Source organism: Octopus bimaculoides, chromosome 26, assembly GCF_046866305.1.
Source record: "Octopus bimaculoides isolate indiv1 chromosome 26, ASM4686630v1, whole genome shotgun sequence".
Lineage (NCBI taxonomy): Eukaryota > Metazoa > Mollusca > Cephalopoda > Octopoda > Octopodidae > Octopus > Octopus bimaculoides.
The window spans coordinates 671531-688958 of NC_142953.1; the positions used below are offsets into that span (position 1 = coordinate 671531).

Consider the following 17428-nt stretch of genomic DNA (forward strand, 5'->3'; position numbering starts at 1 on the left):
ATGGAAATTTATTCATAGACTGGAACATTTTCAATATGACATGTATATACATATACATACATCTATGTACACTTGCACATACACACACACACACATATATGTGTGTACACACTCAGTTTTTGTAAAGCTGCCTCCTGGTTGTTTATTTAGCACTGTCTTCTACCTTTGGTTGATGTACCGTTTTTAGTTCTCCCCCTCCACCCTTTCCTTATATCTTACACACACACACACACAGACATTCACACACACACACATTCACACATGCACTCTGATTCACAAAAATACTCAGTCTCTCTCTCTAGTTCACACACACACACACACTAATTCATACATGCACACACTAATTCACACATACACACTCACACACACACACACTGTGTGAAATGTGGTTCTTACGGGGAATATTGAGGATAGCATGAACTGACAAAGTGTCTCATGAAGAAGGGATGACCCCTTGCATTGTGAAAAATAGGAAACTACTTTGAGAGATAAGGGCCAAGCAACTGAGATTTCTTGGTCATGTGATGAGGAAAGAGGGCCTGGAGAATTTAGTGATGATTGGAAAGATTGTAGGGAAAAAAAAGGTGGAGGAAGAAGGATGATACGGATGCCAAGGTTGAGGAACTGGTTGGAAGAAAGAGGCATTAAAACATCCGGAAGTGGAACCGTAACAGAAACCGAGGGGCAAAGGGTCGTGGCGGAACACGACCACCTGTGCCCTACATTCTGGATATGGCACCGAATAGAAGACAAACAGCAAGAATTGCAGGACAAAGTAGTAAACATCAAAGAGGGTTGATGGATAGTCACGGTACCGAATGACCATTATAGATTGTTATGGAATATTTTTAACTACAACAAACCTTTGAAATTAAGAGGCATTAAAAGAGTTAAGATGCCATATATTTGGTTATTATTCTAGCAGACTGACAAAACCAAAAAAAACAAAGAATTTTAAGTAATAAAAGAAGAACAACTATTTTTTGAAAAACACATTTTCCTCAAATATTTTTAGAAATAGCAGCTTTCTTCTCACCATTTTTTTTTAATAATAAATCTTTTTTTTTTTTCTTTTTCTGATTCCTATAGAAATATTGTTGTTGGTGTTATTGTCGTTGCTTCTTTCAATTTCTTCTGAATGCGGAGAAGGCAGTTCACGAGAATTAGATCTTTCTATTACTGAGGGGATTGAGAGAGAGAGAGAGGGGGAGAGAGAAAGAGAGGGAGGGAAAGAAATAGAGGGAGAAACAGAGAGGTGAGGGGGACGAAGAGAGAGTAAGATAGAGAGAGGGAAGAGAGAGAGAAAGAGGGAGATGAGAGGTGGGGAGCTTGTTTATGTCAAGATGATTCGACAAGCTGTTATTTATTTATTATTATTATTATGATTGCTATTGTTATTATTAGTATTAATAATATTAACATTTAATACATCAGAAATGGTTGCTAAATGCATTAAAAGAAAATAGTGTTAAATATAATAAATTTGATTGAATTAAAGGTAAAAAAAGGGGGATAAAGAAACTCAAACAATGAGTAAAATATAAATAAAGATAATAATAATAATAATAATAATAATAATAATAATGATAATAATAATAATAATAATAATAATGATAATAATAATAATAAAGTGAAATTTAACACAGAAAATATTTTTTTATAAACTCAGAGTTTCTGGATTTGAGAAATGTTCCATTCTCAATGTCGAGATTTGTATGGGTTGTATTGTATTGTATTGTAGTAGTGGTGGTGGTGGTGTAGGTGGTAGTGGTGGTGTATGTGGTAGTGGTGGTGGTGGTGGTGTAGGTGGTAGTGGTGGTTGTAATGATGATGGTGGTGGTGGCGCTGGTGGTGATGCTAGTGGTGGTGGTGGTGGGAATGAATGTGGTAGTGGCTGTAGTAGTGTTAGTGATAGTAGCAATGGTGGTGGTGGTGGTGGTGGTGAGAATGATGGTGATGATGGTGATGATGGTAGTAGCAATACTAAAAGTGATGGTGGTGGTGGTGGTGGTAGCAGAAGTGTCAATTGAGTTGAGTCAAAAGTTTAGCAAATATTTGCACATATGTTAGGTTGCAGCGTAGGCTGCAGCCTGTACTACAACATCACATGGGCAAAGCTGTCCAAGCTGTGGAAGACTGACACCCTGTGAGGGTGGTGGCGTCATGGTAGTTGGTGCACTGACCCACAGAGATTTGCCTTACTCTGAGCCCTTCTGCTGCATGGCTTCATACCACTTGAATGGCCTGGAATAAACTCCAGCAACTCAAGTGGATCAAAGAGATGTTAAGCCAAGCGTGAGAGTCCCAACCTTACTCCCTCGGATTATTACCTGTTCCAATCCATGGTTCATTTCCTGCGCTCATGATGCTTCATCAACTGAGAGAGGAGGTGGAAGATTCAGTGAAGGAGTTCTTTGCCTTGAAGGAACAAGAACTGGTATCAGCAGGGATCAAAGAACTAGCAGAAAGGGGCCTTCAGATGATGCAACACGATGGCTTCTTCTTTGAATTCTTGGCTGCTTTTGGTGTAACTTGATGAATAAATAAAATAATTCACCAAAATATTGCCAGACTTTACACACACCTTAAACTAAATCATTTGCCAAACTCATGCAACTTTGAAACGTTTAAAAGTATGAGAGAGAGAAAAGCGAGAAGGAAGAGTTTTTGTGGTTTGTCAAGAGTTTTTCATAGACAGTTATCCTCAATTAGGGGTAATTAGGCTTTAAAAAGGGACATCCATTGAGACCAAGGTCTCTGTTTAATAACAGTATGTGTGTGTGTGTGTGTGTGTGTGTGTGGAGATTTATTTCGTTGTTAGAGGCTACCTGATGGCCAGAGACCAGTTGACCAAAACCAGGCACTGGCACCAGAATCTTTGATTCTCTATGGAGACTTTGACAAACTCACACATGATTGGATTTCTTGACTGCATCTGCAGCAACAGGCACTTCACTGCACTTCAGTGCATCTACTACAATATGGGATAAATGCACATTTGCACTGCACTTCACATGACTGCATCAACTCCAAATGCACCAGCTGCACATGCACACATACACACACACTGCACTTCACACCACTGCATCTACAACAATACACGGTGGGGTACGCATGCACACACACACACACACTGCACCCCCGCACATACCCTTGCCCCCCTCAAGCAACCACTGCAGTGCAAAGTAAGTGTGATAAAGCAAGTGGATAATATTTTATACCTGAACCATATTGGAAAGATAAAGAAAAAAAAGCTTTTAAAATCAATAATAATGGTGGTGGTGGTGGTGGTGGTGGTAGTGCTGGTGGTTGTGGTGGTGCAGGTAGTTGTAGTGGTACTGGTTGTGATGGTGGCACTAGTGGTGGTGGTAGTAGTAGTGGCAATGATAGTGCTGGTGGTGGTGGTGGTGCAGGTAGTTGTAGTGGTACTGGTAGTGATGGTGGCACTAGTGGTGGTGGTGGTAGTAGTGGCAATGATAGTGCTGGTGGTGGTGGTTATTGTGGTAGTGGTGCTAGTGATAATGGTGATGGTTGAGGTGATAATGATCGGGGTCATAACAATGTTGATATTGAGTAGGGTCATGATAGTGGTGATGATGATGATGATGATGATGAAGGCAGTGATGAAAATGGTGGTGGTGGTGGTGGTTGTTATGATGGCGGCCGAACAGTGTGATGCTCCAAATTGTGAAAGGGAACCCCCCACCCCACCCCCACCCAACCAGCTGGATTAACAATAGCAGCAATCACAGAATTTGTGGAAATAATTCCTCTGTAGAAGTCTCGATATATTTTATTTGTTGGTTTCCTTTCGTTTAAAAAGCCACCACCACCACCACCACCACCACCACCACCACCACCACCGCCATAACGTTTTATGTGTCTTACAACATTACAGGTAGAAAGAGGTGGGGTGGAGCGGGGGGAAGGAGTAAAATCAAGAATATATTCCACAGAGTGGAATGGTAGAAATCAAGCAGACAAATTTGATTGTCTGTGTGCGTGTGTATAAATAGATGTGCACACATATAATGCATACATATTAGCATATATATATATATATATATATACACACATATATATTCATATCTACACACACCTACATACATGTATATATATATATATATATATATATATATATATATATATAATATTCTATGACCATCATCATCATCATTGTCATTTACAGGCTAACTTTTCCTCGCTGGCATGGGTCAGACTGCACCACAGTCAATGTATTCAGACCAGAAGCCCTTCCAATGTGCTTTCAGTCCTCAGTTACTTTATGGTACTTTACAAATTTTACAACCAAATACAAAATATATATACTCTTATCTACTGAGGTGTTTTCCCTTTTCAGATTTCCACACAGCCACATGTGAACATACTTTGTATGTCCAGAAATACATACACACACACACACACATACATAATGTGTGTGTGTGTGTGTGTGTGCATTGTGCATACAAACTATGTGCACATGTGCTTAGTGTGGGAATTTTATCAAAGAACTATCACTAAATTGCACCATTCCTTTCACCATTCTGTTGGCTTTCTGCATCCTCTTCCTGCAGCTACAAAATGGTTAGGAACGGATATAAAACATAATGGAGATTGATGGCATGTTTATTAACAAGTTTCACACTTTCCAAACTATATGTGTCTACGTAAGTGCATTTTGTTCTCCTTATTCAGTATTTTTGTAGCTTGCTGTGTATATGTGTGTGTGTGTACATTTTATGTTCAGTATGTGTGTACATGTGTACTGTATGTATGTATATTAATGGTAATTATTATTGAAAGGAAAATGTGGAGAAAGGGAAGAATTTTATGAAGATATTGTTGTCAAAGTTGGGTTGATGCTGTAAGGTAAAAAAAGAAAGAAAACTTATGAAAGGAAAAAAGATTGATGAAAAATGTTGTCTGGTGTATTTATAGCTAAAAATTCAGCCGAACTATATAACTGGAGCTCCGTCAGTTACAATGACGAGGATTTTAGTTGACTCAGTCAGTGGAACAGCATGCTCATGCAAGTGGCTGAGTACTCCGAACACACATATACCCATAATGTAGTTTTTAGGGAGGTTCACCTTGACACAGAATGTGACAAGGCTGGCCCTTAGAATTACTGGTACAACTCACTTTTTTTTTGCCAGCTGAGTGGAGTGGAGCAATGGGAAATGAAGTTTCTTGCTCAAGAACACAGCACACTGCTGGGAATTGAACTCACAAAGGCACCATGTGGTTGAGCAGCAAATTTCATACCACAGAGCCATGCCTGTGCTTATTCATTAAAAATTACGGCAGACAAGTGATGGAATTTTCTAAGAGAAACTTTTAAAAACATGAGGCAAGGAAAGGGTGAAATATTTCACACGTCCATGTTTTTTTTGTTTTTTTTTAAAATTGGTTTGTTTTAATTATTTCAAGTGAAACGTGGAAACAGAGAAGAAATATTTGCTATGTGAACGAGTATTAATCAAACATTTGGTTATAAAATTTATTATGAATAGCCAGGGGTCAAATGTAAAAATAACTTTTAACTCTTTCTTGCTCGAAAGTGACAGCCAAAAACTAAACAAAAAACAAAACAAAACAAAAAAGAAAATGGTTAATTTGCTGCTTTTTTCTTCAAGGTTGTTTTATTTCGAAAAGCCAGTGATCTGCCATCAATTTTCCCTTCAGAATTACTGAGGCAAAAGAGCTACAAAGTAATATTTCCTGCTTCGCTTATTATGAAATGTCGGAGTAAATAGACTTCCAACAAAATTATTCATCTAGAAAATGAAAATATTTGTTATCTAGTTATTGGGATTATTATTATTATTATTATTATTATTATTATCATTATTAATTTTAATTTTATCATTATCATTATTATTTATAATAATTTTATTATTATCATTATTATTATTAATAATAATCTTATTATTATTGTTATTATTTTTAATTTTATTATTATTATTATTATCATTATTATTAATAATTTTATTATTATTATTATTATTATTATTACTCAAATATATTTCATTAAAATTTACTTTCAAAAGAATCCAGAATGGTTAGATTACCAAAGATATGTTTTGAAAATAAGAGAGGGAAAAAAAGAAGAAAAACAGGAAGAAAATTTTAGTGTAAAAAAAACTTTTTTTAAAATATAGTTTCAAGTGTTTGAAGTAGAAATTGTTGAGAATTTTTATCAACTTTCAAGTCTGCAAAATTTCTGCAAAAATTTTTCTCCTTTCACCCACATTAAAGTCCATGATACTTATTGCATTTCAAATCATTTATTTATTTCTTACTGAGGCTTGAAATGTAGAGGAAAATGTGGATGGAGCTCGGTGTGGAGATGGGCGGGGGGGGGGGGGGGTAATTAAGATTGTGTGACATTTATGCTTTTTTTTTTTTTTTAAAGGCATTAGCAACAGAAATAAAATGAAATAGCTTCAAACTAACAATAAAATCTGGATCATAAACCCCAGCTCAAAGGAAATGTTGATCTGTATATTAATAGAGATTTACAAATCCACAATGGCATCTCTCTCTCTCTCTCCCCATATATATATATATATATATATATATATATATATATATATATATATATACTTTTCAAAGTATATATATATATATGGTATACAGTAATCCCTTGCCATATCGTGGTTCACTTGTTGTGGTTTATTATTTAAGCTTATGGCGATTCCTCCGTGGTGTTGTTTTGCATTTATAATAAAAATAAATACATACAAATTATGAAAAAAAAAAAAAATACAGTACAGGACTGTTTCTACTTCACATATTTTCACTTAATTCTTTTAAGCCTGGTACTGACTCTATCCGTCCCTTTTGCTGAACTGTTAAGTTATGGGAACATAAGCACATGAACACCAGTTGTGAAGCAGTGATGGAGAACAAATACAGATACACCATATATACACACACACACACACACACACACACACACACACACACACATACACAAGGGACTTCTTTCAGCTTCTGTCTACCAAATCCACTCACAAGACTTTGGTTAGCCTGAAGCTGTAGTAGAAGATATCTGCCCAAGGTGCCATGCAGTGGGACTGAACTTGGAACCAGGGAGTTGAGAAGCAAGCTTCTTACCACACAGCCACCCCTGCACCTATATTTTCCAGCATTCTACATTTTTTCTCAAACAGTTTTCTCTTTCCCTTCTCATTATGTTGCCACCACATTAGACTCTCCCTATTCAGTGTCAATGTACCCCCAACACGTACCCTTCCACAACTCACACACCTCCCATCACAATTTACACGGGTGCATCCTATTTATCATTCTTCTTTGCACACAATAAACCAAAAAGTCTCCTAGATTCTGAAGAACCATCAAAGACATGCCATCACTGAAATGCATAAAAAGATTTATGGCAGCAGAAATATGGGTGATGGTGGAGGAGGGGAAGGAATAAGAAATTTGGTTTCTATGTTTCTGAAAACCCCCATACCGACTAATTCCGATCGATCTATCAATGATAAGCTCAGAGTTAAAATATTTAGTCACAGCCAAAAAAATTAAGGGTCACTCAGTACAAAGGTAAACTTCAGTCACATGATCCTTCTTCTTCTTCTTCTTCTTCTTCTCCAGCAACAGTCACATGCTTTTACCGATGTTGCAGTCACATGCAGTTTCTATCCTCACGTCTGTCAGGTGCAGAAATGCACTGTTTTCTTTGCACTTTCTTATTATTATCTTCTGTCTTTCAGTTCATTGTGAGATGTTAGTGGTGGTGGTGGTGGTGGTGAAGGTAGTGATGGTGGCAGTGGTGGTGGAGGTGGTGTTGATGGTGGTGGTGGTGGTGGTGGTGGTGGTGGTGGTGGTGGTGGTGGTAGTGATGGTGGTAGTCGTGGTGGTTGTTATAGTGGTGGTTGTTATAGTGATGGTGGTGAAGCGATGGTGGGAGTGGTGGTGGTGACAGTGGTGGTGATGGTGGCAGTAGTAGCAGCAATAGTAATGGTGGTGGTGTTGGTGTCCACAATGCAAAAGTTATTGATGCTAGTGGTATGATGGTACCAGTGATGGTTAAGCTGAGGTGAAGCAGTAGTGATGCTTACATAATATAAAACTTGCTGTTTGCTGTTGTTGTTGGGGCAATGGTAGTGGTGGGGTGCACTATATATATATATATATATGACGGGCTTCTTTCATCAGTTTCTGTCCACCAAATCCACTCACAAGTTTTTGGTCGGCCCGAGGCTATAGTAGAAGGCACAGATACTTGGCCAAGGTGCCATGCAATGGGACTGAACCCAGAACTATGTGGTTGGTAAGCAAGCTACTTACTACACAGCCATGCCTGCACCTTAAAATTTTTAACTAGATCTCTTGTAATTTATGGAAGAGATTTGAAACCACCACCTATGTGTTGTATTATTACTTCTCAACACTCATGCCTACTGGGCCACCAAAACAGCAATGTACAATATATATATATATATATATATATACACAGGGTCCCCCGATCCCTTATCTGGTGGTCAATGAGGAAACTTGGGATAGAAGAATGGCTAGTGAGAGCTGTGCGAGCCATGTACAGAGATGCGGCCAGTAAGGTGAGGGTTGGAAATGAGTACAGCAATGAATTCCGGGTAGAGGTAGGGGTCCACCAAGGTTCCGTCCTCAGCCCCCTATTATTTACCATAGTCCTCCAGGCAATCACAGAGGAGTTCAAGACAGGTTGCCCCTGGGAGCTCCTCTATGCTGATGACCTTGCCCTAATTGCGGAGTCACTATCAGAACTAGAGGAGAAGTTTCAGGTGTGGAAGCAAGGTCTAGAATTGAAGGGCCTTAGAGTCAACCTAGCTAAAACCAAAATCCTAATAAGTAGGAAGGTAGATAAAACACAAACCCCTTCAGGTAGATGGCCCTGCTCAGTATGTAGAAAAGGAGTAGGTAGTAACTCTATAAGATGTACCCGGTGCAAGCTATGGACACATAAGAGGTGCAGCAACATCAAAGGCAGGTTAACTAGCAAGTTAGTTTTTGTTTGTGGCAGATGTTCAGGTGCAATAAAGACTGCAAACAAACAGGAAACAACTTCTATCTCATTCCAGGGTGAAAAACTAGAGGTAGTCGATAGCTTCCGCTATCTGGGCGACCAAGTTAGTAGTGGGGGTGGGTGCGCTGAAAGTGTAGCTGCTAGAATAAGAATAGCCTGGGCAAAGTTTAGAGAGCTCTTACCCCTGCTGGCGACAAAGGGACTCTCACTCAGAGTAAAAGGCAGACTGTATGACGCATGCGTACGAACAACCATGCTACATGGCAGTGAAACATGGGCTGTAACTGCTGAGGACATACGTAAGCTCGCAAGGAATGAAGCCAGTATGCTCCGTTGGATGTGTAATGTCAATGTGAATACCCGTCAGAGTGTAAGTATCTTGAGAGAAAAGCTGAACATTAGAAGCATCAGTTGTGGCGTGCAAGAGAGACGATTGCGCTGGTATGGACATGTGGTGAGAATGGAGGAGGATAGCTGCGTGAAAAAGTGCCACACCCTAACAGTTGAGGGAACCCGTGGAAGAGGTAGGCCCAGGAAGACCTGGGCTGAGGTGGTGAGGCAAGACCTTCGTACATTGGGCCTCACCGAGGCGATGACTACGGACCGAGACCTTTGGAAATGGGCTGTGCGTGAGAAGACCCGGCAAGCCAAGTAAGATCGTTGCCAGTGCCCCTGGACTGGTTCTTGTGCGGGTGGCACATGAGATGCACCATTTTGAGCGTGGCCGTTGCCAGTACCGCCTGACTGGCTCCTGTAGGATTTTCGAGCGAGATCGTTGCCAGTGCCCCTGGACTGGCTTGTGCGGGTGGCACATAAAAGACACCATTTCGAGCGTGGCCGTTTTCGTGCGGGTGACACGTAAAAGCACCCACTACACTCTCTGAGTGGTTGGCGTTAGGAAGGGCATCCAGCTGTAGAAACTCTGCCAAATCAGACTGGAGCCTGGTGTTGCCATCCGGTTTCACCAGTCCTCAGTCAAATCGTCCAACCCATGCTAGCATGGAAAGCGGACGTTAAACGATGATGATGATGATGATGACACACACACACATGCGAAGTGAAGAAATATTACAAGAATGCCTGTATGAAAACATCAGTTCCATTGAAAGACAACAAAGCAGACATAGTTGTCTACAGCTGAGACGGAATATGTGCTCTGTTGTGGAAGGTAATCATGCAGCAGACTTGAAGAATCCTTCGAAAGTAAATGGAAAGCAAAACACCAATGTCAACACACGAAAACGCACACAACATGATGGCCCCCCCCCCCCATACTTATCTAACATGAAACAACATTAAAGTGGTAACAAACATATATCCTTCACCACACACATACATGCATGTGTATGTGTGTGTGTGTGTGTGTGTGTGCGTGTGTGTGTGTGTGTGTGTGATGGGAGTCAGGTCAATAATGAGTTTAACCACTGCTCATTAATGAGCTGCTGTATAAAATCGATTTGTTTCAGCCCAGTTAATGAATTGCTGCTTTCACCACAATTATATTACATAAATGGTTCTTCTCATTTAGATGCAATGCAATATATACACATATGTATACATCTTTATTGTATATGAAAGGGTGCTGAAAAGTTCCTGGCTTTAAAAGTATCATGAAAGGCCTGGTTGAAGGCCCAACCTTCCAAGTTCTTTCACAGGGCTTAGAAAAACTGAAGGACTGCTGCAGTAAGTGTGTGAATCTGAGAGGGGAATATGTTTAATGAAATCATAATTAACAGATCCTCATCCTGTATTTTCTTTTACCCAAAGCCAAGAACTTTTCAACCCCATCTCATATATTTATTTACATACAAAACACACACACTTACTACATACTTGACATATATGCTCATTGTGTGTGTGTGTGTGTGTGTGTGTGTGTGTGTGTGTGTGTGTGTGTGTGTGTATTATATAAATATATATGGGCACCTCTTATAGAAGGTGCTCTGAGAGCTTACCACACGAGCACACATACCTTCATTCAATTACAGAATTTTTCCGATGTATTTCGTTTGTGTGGAAGTCTCAAGACACTTGTCCCTCTCTCTCTCTCTCTCTCTCTCTCTCTCTCTCTCTCTCTCTCTCTCTCTCTCTCTCTCACTCGATACAACAGAATTAAAACCACAATTACAAACAAACACATTTAATTCTCCAACCAACTATTATTGCTCCACAATGAACTGCCACGTAAATTTCTTTAGAAAGAAGGGCTTTTATTTATTTATTTATTTTCCTGAAAATAAATAATGACAATGACAAAAATAAAAGACAAAATATGACAAAAAGGAGAGCGAAAGAGAAAAGAAAGAGAAACCAAAATCTGGTGATATCAACGTCTTGCAAAGCATTTATCTTCATTTTCTGTCTTGTTTCAAAGGATTTACAGAAGTTAAGCAGAAAAGAGATAACAGGATAATAAGAAGAATAAGAAACAACCCAAAATGTGGTATTATAGAAATATGGAACAGAATGGTGGGTGACTTTGTTATTATTCAAGGATCTCAGGATGTTCACCGCAAATGTTTTATTGCTTTCCCAAAAGACAGAGAGCGGAATGGAAATGGTTTTAATTTTACAACTGTGATAAAAAAGCCATTCTGTTTATAGTTTATAGTGTTAATGCATGTATGTGTGTATATATGTATGTGTGTATGTGTGTATGTGTGTATGTGTGTGTATGTGTGTATGTATGTGTGTGTATGTATGTATGTGTATGTATGTGTGTGTATGTGTGTTGCTACAGTTCACTTAGCTGTGGAAATGAGTTGTGACATCACAGGTGCCAAGCTATATCGGCCCCTTTGCCTTCATTCCCTTGGACAACATCAGTGACATAGAGAGAGGAGGTTGGTATGCTTGGGAAAACTGCTGGTCTTCCATAAACAAAACCTTGACCAGACTTGTGCCTCGGAAGGGAACTTTCTAGGTGCAACCCCATGACCGAAGGGAGTCTTTCCCCTTAGCCCTAACCTTTACCAGCATAGAAAAAACAAATATGGAACAAGTGAGCAAACAAACAGTGGACAAATGTATAGACAACAGGACAAAGGGCAAAAGCAAGTGTCAAGAGGCTGTGAACCCCATTCCAACAGAGACTAGCTTGAAAAACATACAAACCCAAAACGATAAGGGTGAACAACACAATGCTTTCTCACAGCACTAGAGTGAATAATGTTACTTTTATGATGTATATTTTCTTAAAACTACATTTTTACCAAAGTTAGGTAAAGAACATAGAATACTAGTCTTCAGTATATTTCCTTCGTCCACCCCCAACCCTCACCTCTCCTTCTCACTTACACACACACACACACACAACACACAACTGTGATATCTCCTACATATCTAACGATAAGAGAGAATAATATATACATTCTCTCCAATTTTAACATGTGTTTATTATTTCTAACAATTAATAGCGGTGCTCACTGAAGTGTACACCGAAAGATACACATCACATTTTAGAATTTCTTTCTCTTCTTCCTTTTTATCATTCTTCCCAAATATTACGTCTATCTTGTTTCCTAAAGATATTAAATTCTTCATCGGAGAATGCGTAAGAAAACTTAAAAGTGATTCATGTTTTATATTTTGATAATTCAAGACAAGATTTCAAGAAAGATAAGCATCTCCCAGAAGATATATTTCAATCTTGTCAAAACAGCATTGCAATGATGGCCAAGCAAAGATTACCTTGCTAACACATTGTTTGCGTTTGGCTTGTGAATACATTTCTGACAAGACATACAAATAAATTCTGCTAGCTTTTTCTGGATTTTAGATTCAAATTAAAACGACACAAGCTACACACAGCAATGCATTCATATACATACATACATATATATATATATATACATGTATGTATAAATGCATATACATGTATGTATATGCATTTATATATATGCACATATATAAATATATGTATATGCATGTATATATGTGTATGCATGTGTATATATACATAAGCATGTATATATATATATATATATGTATGTATGTATGGATGTATCTATCTATCTATCTATCTATATGTATATATATGTATATACAGACATGTGTATATATATATATATATATATATATATATATATATATATATATATATATATATATATACACATGTCACTAAATATAATTGATATATGTAAGAAAATATGGTGTTATCAGATATATTATTATTCTATTTTGAGTGTGTATGTACGTACACACACACACACACACACACACACACACACACACACGCACAAGCACACACACACACACACACACACACACACACACAAGCACGTGCATGAACACACACCACTTATGTATATGATTCCCAGAAGCAAAACAAAACAATTCTCATGAAATGAAGAATAAAAGGTTCCAGTGTGACCAAAAAGTAACCAAAATATTTGCTTGACCTCAGCCCCATGCCGTTTCCCAAACAAACGATTCTGCACACAGTCAGAGTCAACAAAACTCTTCCTCTCCGTTTTGCAAATAATGCACAAAATACGCCGACAATGCGGAGGTGCATAGGTAGCATGTAAACACTCCTGACTGTTACTGCCAGTGAAATATCAGAATTGTCAATAGTGATGGCAGGGGCGGAAGGGTAAAAAGGGGTTTGGACACTTATCCAAGATGCCGCACAGTGGGACTGAACCCAGAACCATGTGGTTTGTAAGCAAGCTTCTTACCCCACAGCTACACCTGCATATTACTGGAAAAGCATGAAAATAGCTGGGAGCAACGTAAAAGACAAAAGCCATGATGCAGCCATTGATGATCCCTTTGAAGCGAGTCAACAGTTGAGAGTGGAGTACTTCAGGGAGCTGTCCTTAGGCCAATACTGTTTATAGCAGCTCTTACAGACATACACCAGTTATTACACCAATTCTCATTAACTTTGAATTAACAAAGAAAATAATCAAGAGTGCTAATGATATTAACAAGCTAGAAACTGACCGCAAACCACAGTTCAAAGCCATGAAATGTCAAGTATTCAGCTAATGACATTCTGACATTTTGCAACCTGAATGTGTAGGACCAGGAGATCTTCCAGTCCCACAGTGAGATTCTGTCAGTAAAACTAATAAGGTAACATCATAAAGATGAATGGATTCTGAGAACATTTACAAGATATCAAAAAAGCCGCACTAATCCTGTGAAAGATATATGTTCACAGTGAACTAAATTATTGCCATCAGCTATAAAACATCTCTGCTGAACTGGAGCCAATCAAATGGCCTTACTCTAATAAAATTGTCTCTATTTGTAATAAATAAGAAGGCACATGGCTCAGTGGTTAGAGCATCAGGCTCACGATCATGGGGTAATGAGTTCGATTCCTGGACCAGGCTGTGTGTTGTGTTCTTGAGCAAGACACTTTATTTTATGTTGCTCCAGTTCATTCAGCTGTAGAAATGAGTTGTGATGTCACTGGTGCCAAGCTGTATCATCACCTTTGCCTTTCCCTTGAGTAACATTGGTGGCATGGAGAGGGGAGGATGTTATGCATGGGTGACTGATGGTCTTCCATAAATAACCTTGCCCAGACTTGCGCCTCTAAGGAGAACTTTTTAGGTGCAACCCCATGGTCCTTCATGACTGAAAGGGTTCTTACCTCTTTACCTAATGGTGCCTAGTCAAAGTCAACTGGCTGGGATCAATAAAAGAGTAATAAAAAGAGAAGTGGTTGGAAAATAAGAAAAGACGATGTGAAGTAAAAGAGGATCCCATGGTCTTGTTGAGGACATGAACACCTCTCTAATGTTGGTGCCATGATAAAATAAAAACATTCAACACAGCTTGTAAAGGGGTTGATGATAGGAAGGGTACCTAAACACAGAAACCCAGCCAAAGCTTAAATGTACAAACGAGGTGTAAATCATCTGATCCAACCAAGAGAGTAATTAACTCTAATTAAACGAAATCGACCCATTGGATACTTGCCAGCATGCCAAGGGGAAAGTAAACGGAATGATGTGTGTGTGTGTGTGTATGTGTGTGTGTGTGTGTGTGTGTCTCTCTCTCTTCCTCTCTCTACATGTGTGTGTGTGTGTGTGTGTGTGTGTGTCTCTCTCTTCCTCTCTCTACATGTGTGTGTGTGTGTGTGTGTGTGTCTCTCTCTTCCTCTCTCTACATGTGTGTGTGTGTGTGTGTGTGTGTGTGTATGTCTCTCTCTTCCTCTCTCTACATGTGTGTGTGTGTGTGTGTGTGCTTAGAACACCCCCTGCAGAGAATGAGAATAACAACAATGGTGAAATGTATATCAGAAACAAACGCTATAAACTGCATCTTGTGTTGACCATGCTTTTTGCCTGTATGTATACACAGGTGTCTATACACATACAGACATGACATACATGTGTAAACGTTTTTGTTGTTATTCAGCCCCCAAACAGAGCAGACCTACAATCAGAGGAACTCGAGCCACGACAACCCCATCTCTTATCAAATGTGTTGTTTCCATGTTTACGATGATAGTGTATGACTCAACAAGGACTTAGCTGTTATTTCTAGCAAATAAAACAACTTAGTAGAGGCTCCCTCATTATGTTGTCTGAGAAGATTGATGATAATGTTTTACAGCAACACTGAAATGGTGCCAAACCAGAATAGACCACCGTTAATGTGGTCCAGCCAACGGTTTCACTGCTGCTGCTGCTGCTGCTGTTGTTTTTGTTTTTGTTGTTGTTGTAAGAAAACTATAGCTATGTGTTGCATGAGAATAAGTTCATTAGTAAGAGAAAGACGCGGATTTGATAAATGAACTCGCTAAGATGGATGTCTTCGTTTGAACTGTGGAAGAAAAATCAGCAAACAGAGGGAAGATGGATCAGGAAAGAAGAGGGAATTTGTCAGATTAAAGATGGCACATTCTGTTTGCAGCAAAGATAGATGTTGGCAAGAAGACAAGAGCTGAATGTAGGGTGTGGATCTAATTGAACCAGTCAGTTTGGAAACTGTGAATTTTTCTCTTCTTTTTTTTTTATATTTATTTAAATATAGATGTGGCAGAAATATATGTTATTAAAACATTTATCAATGAATAAAAGGTGATTTTATATATGTACATATATGTATGTATGTAATTTAGAAGAGAATTGCTTGTAGACATAGTGAGGGGCCAACTTGGGTTGGTGAAAAGGGAAGTATTATGGGTTCTGTGCAGCTGTTTAGTTTAAACATCTGGATGTTAGGGTTAAAGTATGGATGTCGTGTTGGTGGTGGTGGTGGTGGTGGCCTGGGATGGAATGCGGGTTGAGAAAAAAAGGGTTAATATGGGATTCAGTGGAATAAAACAGATACACACACACACACACACAGACATGTATGTATATAGAAGAACACAAATGGAATTTAAAATTCACAACAGCTGTTTCAGCAGCCCTTCGTTGATGAATACTTAGCTTACATCGTGACTGAAATCTGTTATTTTCAGGTGATTTTGAATAAACAGACAGGTAGGCAGGCAGAGAATTCAAGTTGAGTAGCTCACCAACATACATGGCAAGAACATCAATATTATATGATCATCATCATCATCATCATCATCGTTTAACATCTGCTTTCCAGGCTGGCATGGGTTGGTCATTTGACATGAAGCCAGTTAGCTGGGGGCTGTCCAGACACTGATTGTTGTGGCGTGGTTTCTATGGCTGGGTCCCCTTCCTATACATGTCACGGCAAGGGAAATCATAGTTGTGAACGATCCTGGTGTCATGTAACTGGCACCTGTGCCAGTGACATGTAAAAAGCATCCCCTACACTCTCAGAGTGGTTGGCGTCGGGAAGGGCATCCAGCCATAGAAACCCTGCCAAATCAGACTGGAACCTGATGCAGCTCCCCAGCCTTACCTGGTTCAGTCAAACCATCAAAGCCATTGCCAGCATGGAAAGTAGGTGCTAAATGATGATGATGATGATGATGATATATATATACACATTTATAAATATATGTATATTAGAGTTCAGCTGCTAATGTCAAATAAACAGAAATGTTCACAGTTGTCCCCTTACTTACTCACCCCAAACAATAATGTAAACTAACCCACAAAAGTTTTACCTGATCTCCACATTTAACCTCACCATTGTTAATTCTGATTTTAAAAAGTCAAATCAAATACAACTTTATCTATGACACCACACACACACACACACACACACACATATTTATATCAATCTGTATATACACATATCTATATCAACAATATACACACACACGCACACACACAATAGTTGATATTTTTTTAAACCCGCAGCATCTGCTGTCAGAAGTTGCCTCTAGATTCAACCCCATGTTGCGCCACTGTGCGCAACAGCCTTCACCAGTCCTTTAACTCCACTCCACCACATATCACAACATCCTTTGACAAATTTGGCAGAGGCAGAGGGAGAGGGTGGGAGGGG

The 17428-nt window shown here is 39.0% G+C and overlaps 1 protein-coding gene across 17 annotated transcripts in view; it reads right to left on the reverse strand.

Annotated features, from left to right (window-relative positions):
- The window catches only part of LOC106883520 (rap1 GTPase-activating protein 1), a 411187-nt gene that overhangs the window by 257261 nt on the left and 136498 nt on the right, over positions 1–17428 (reverse strand). The window lies entirely within an intron of this gene.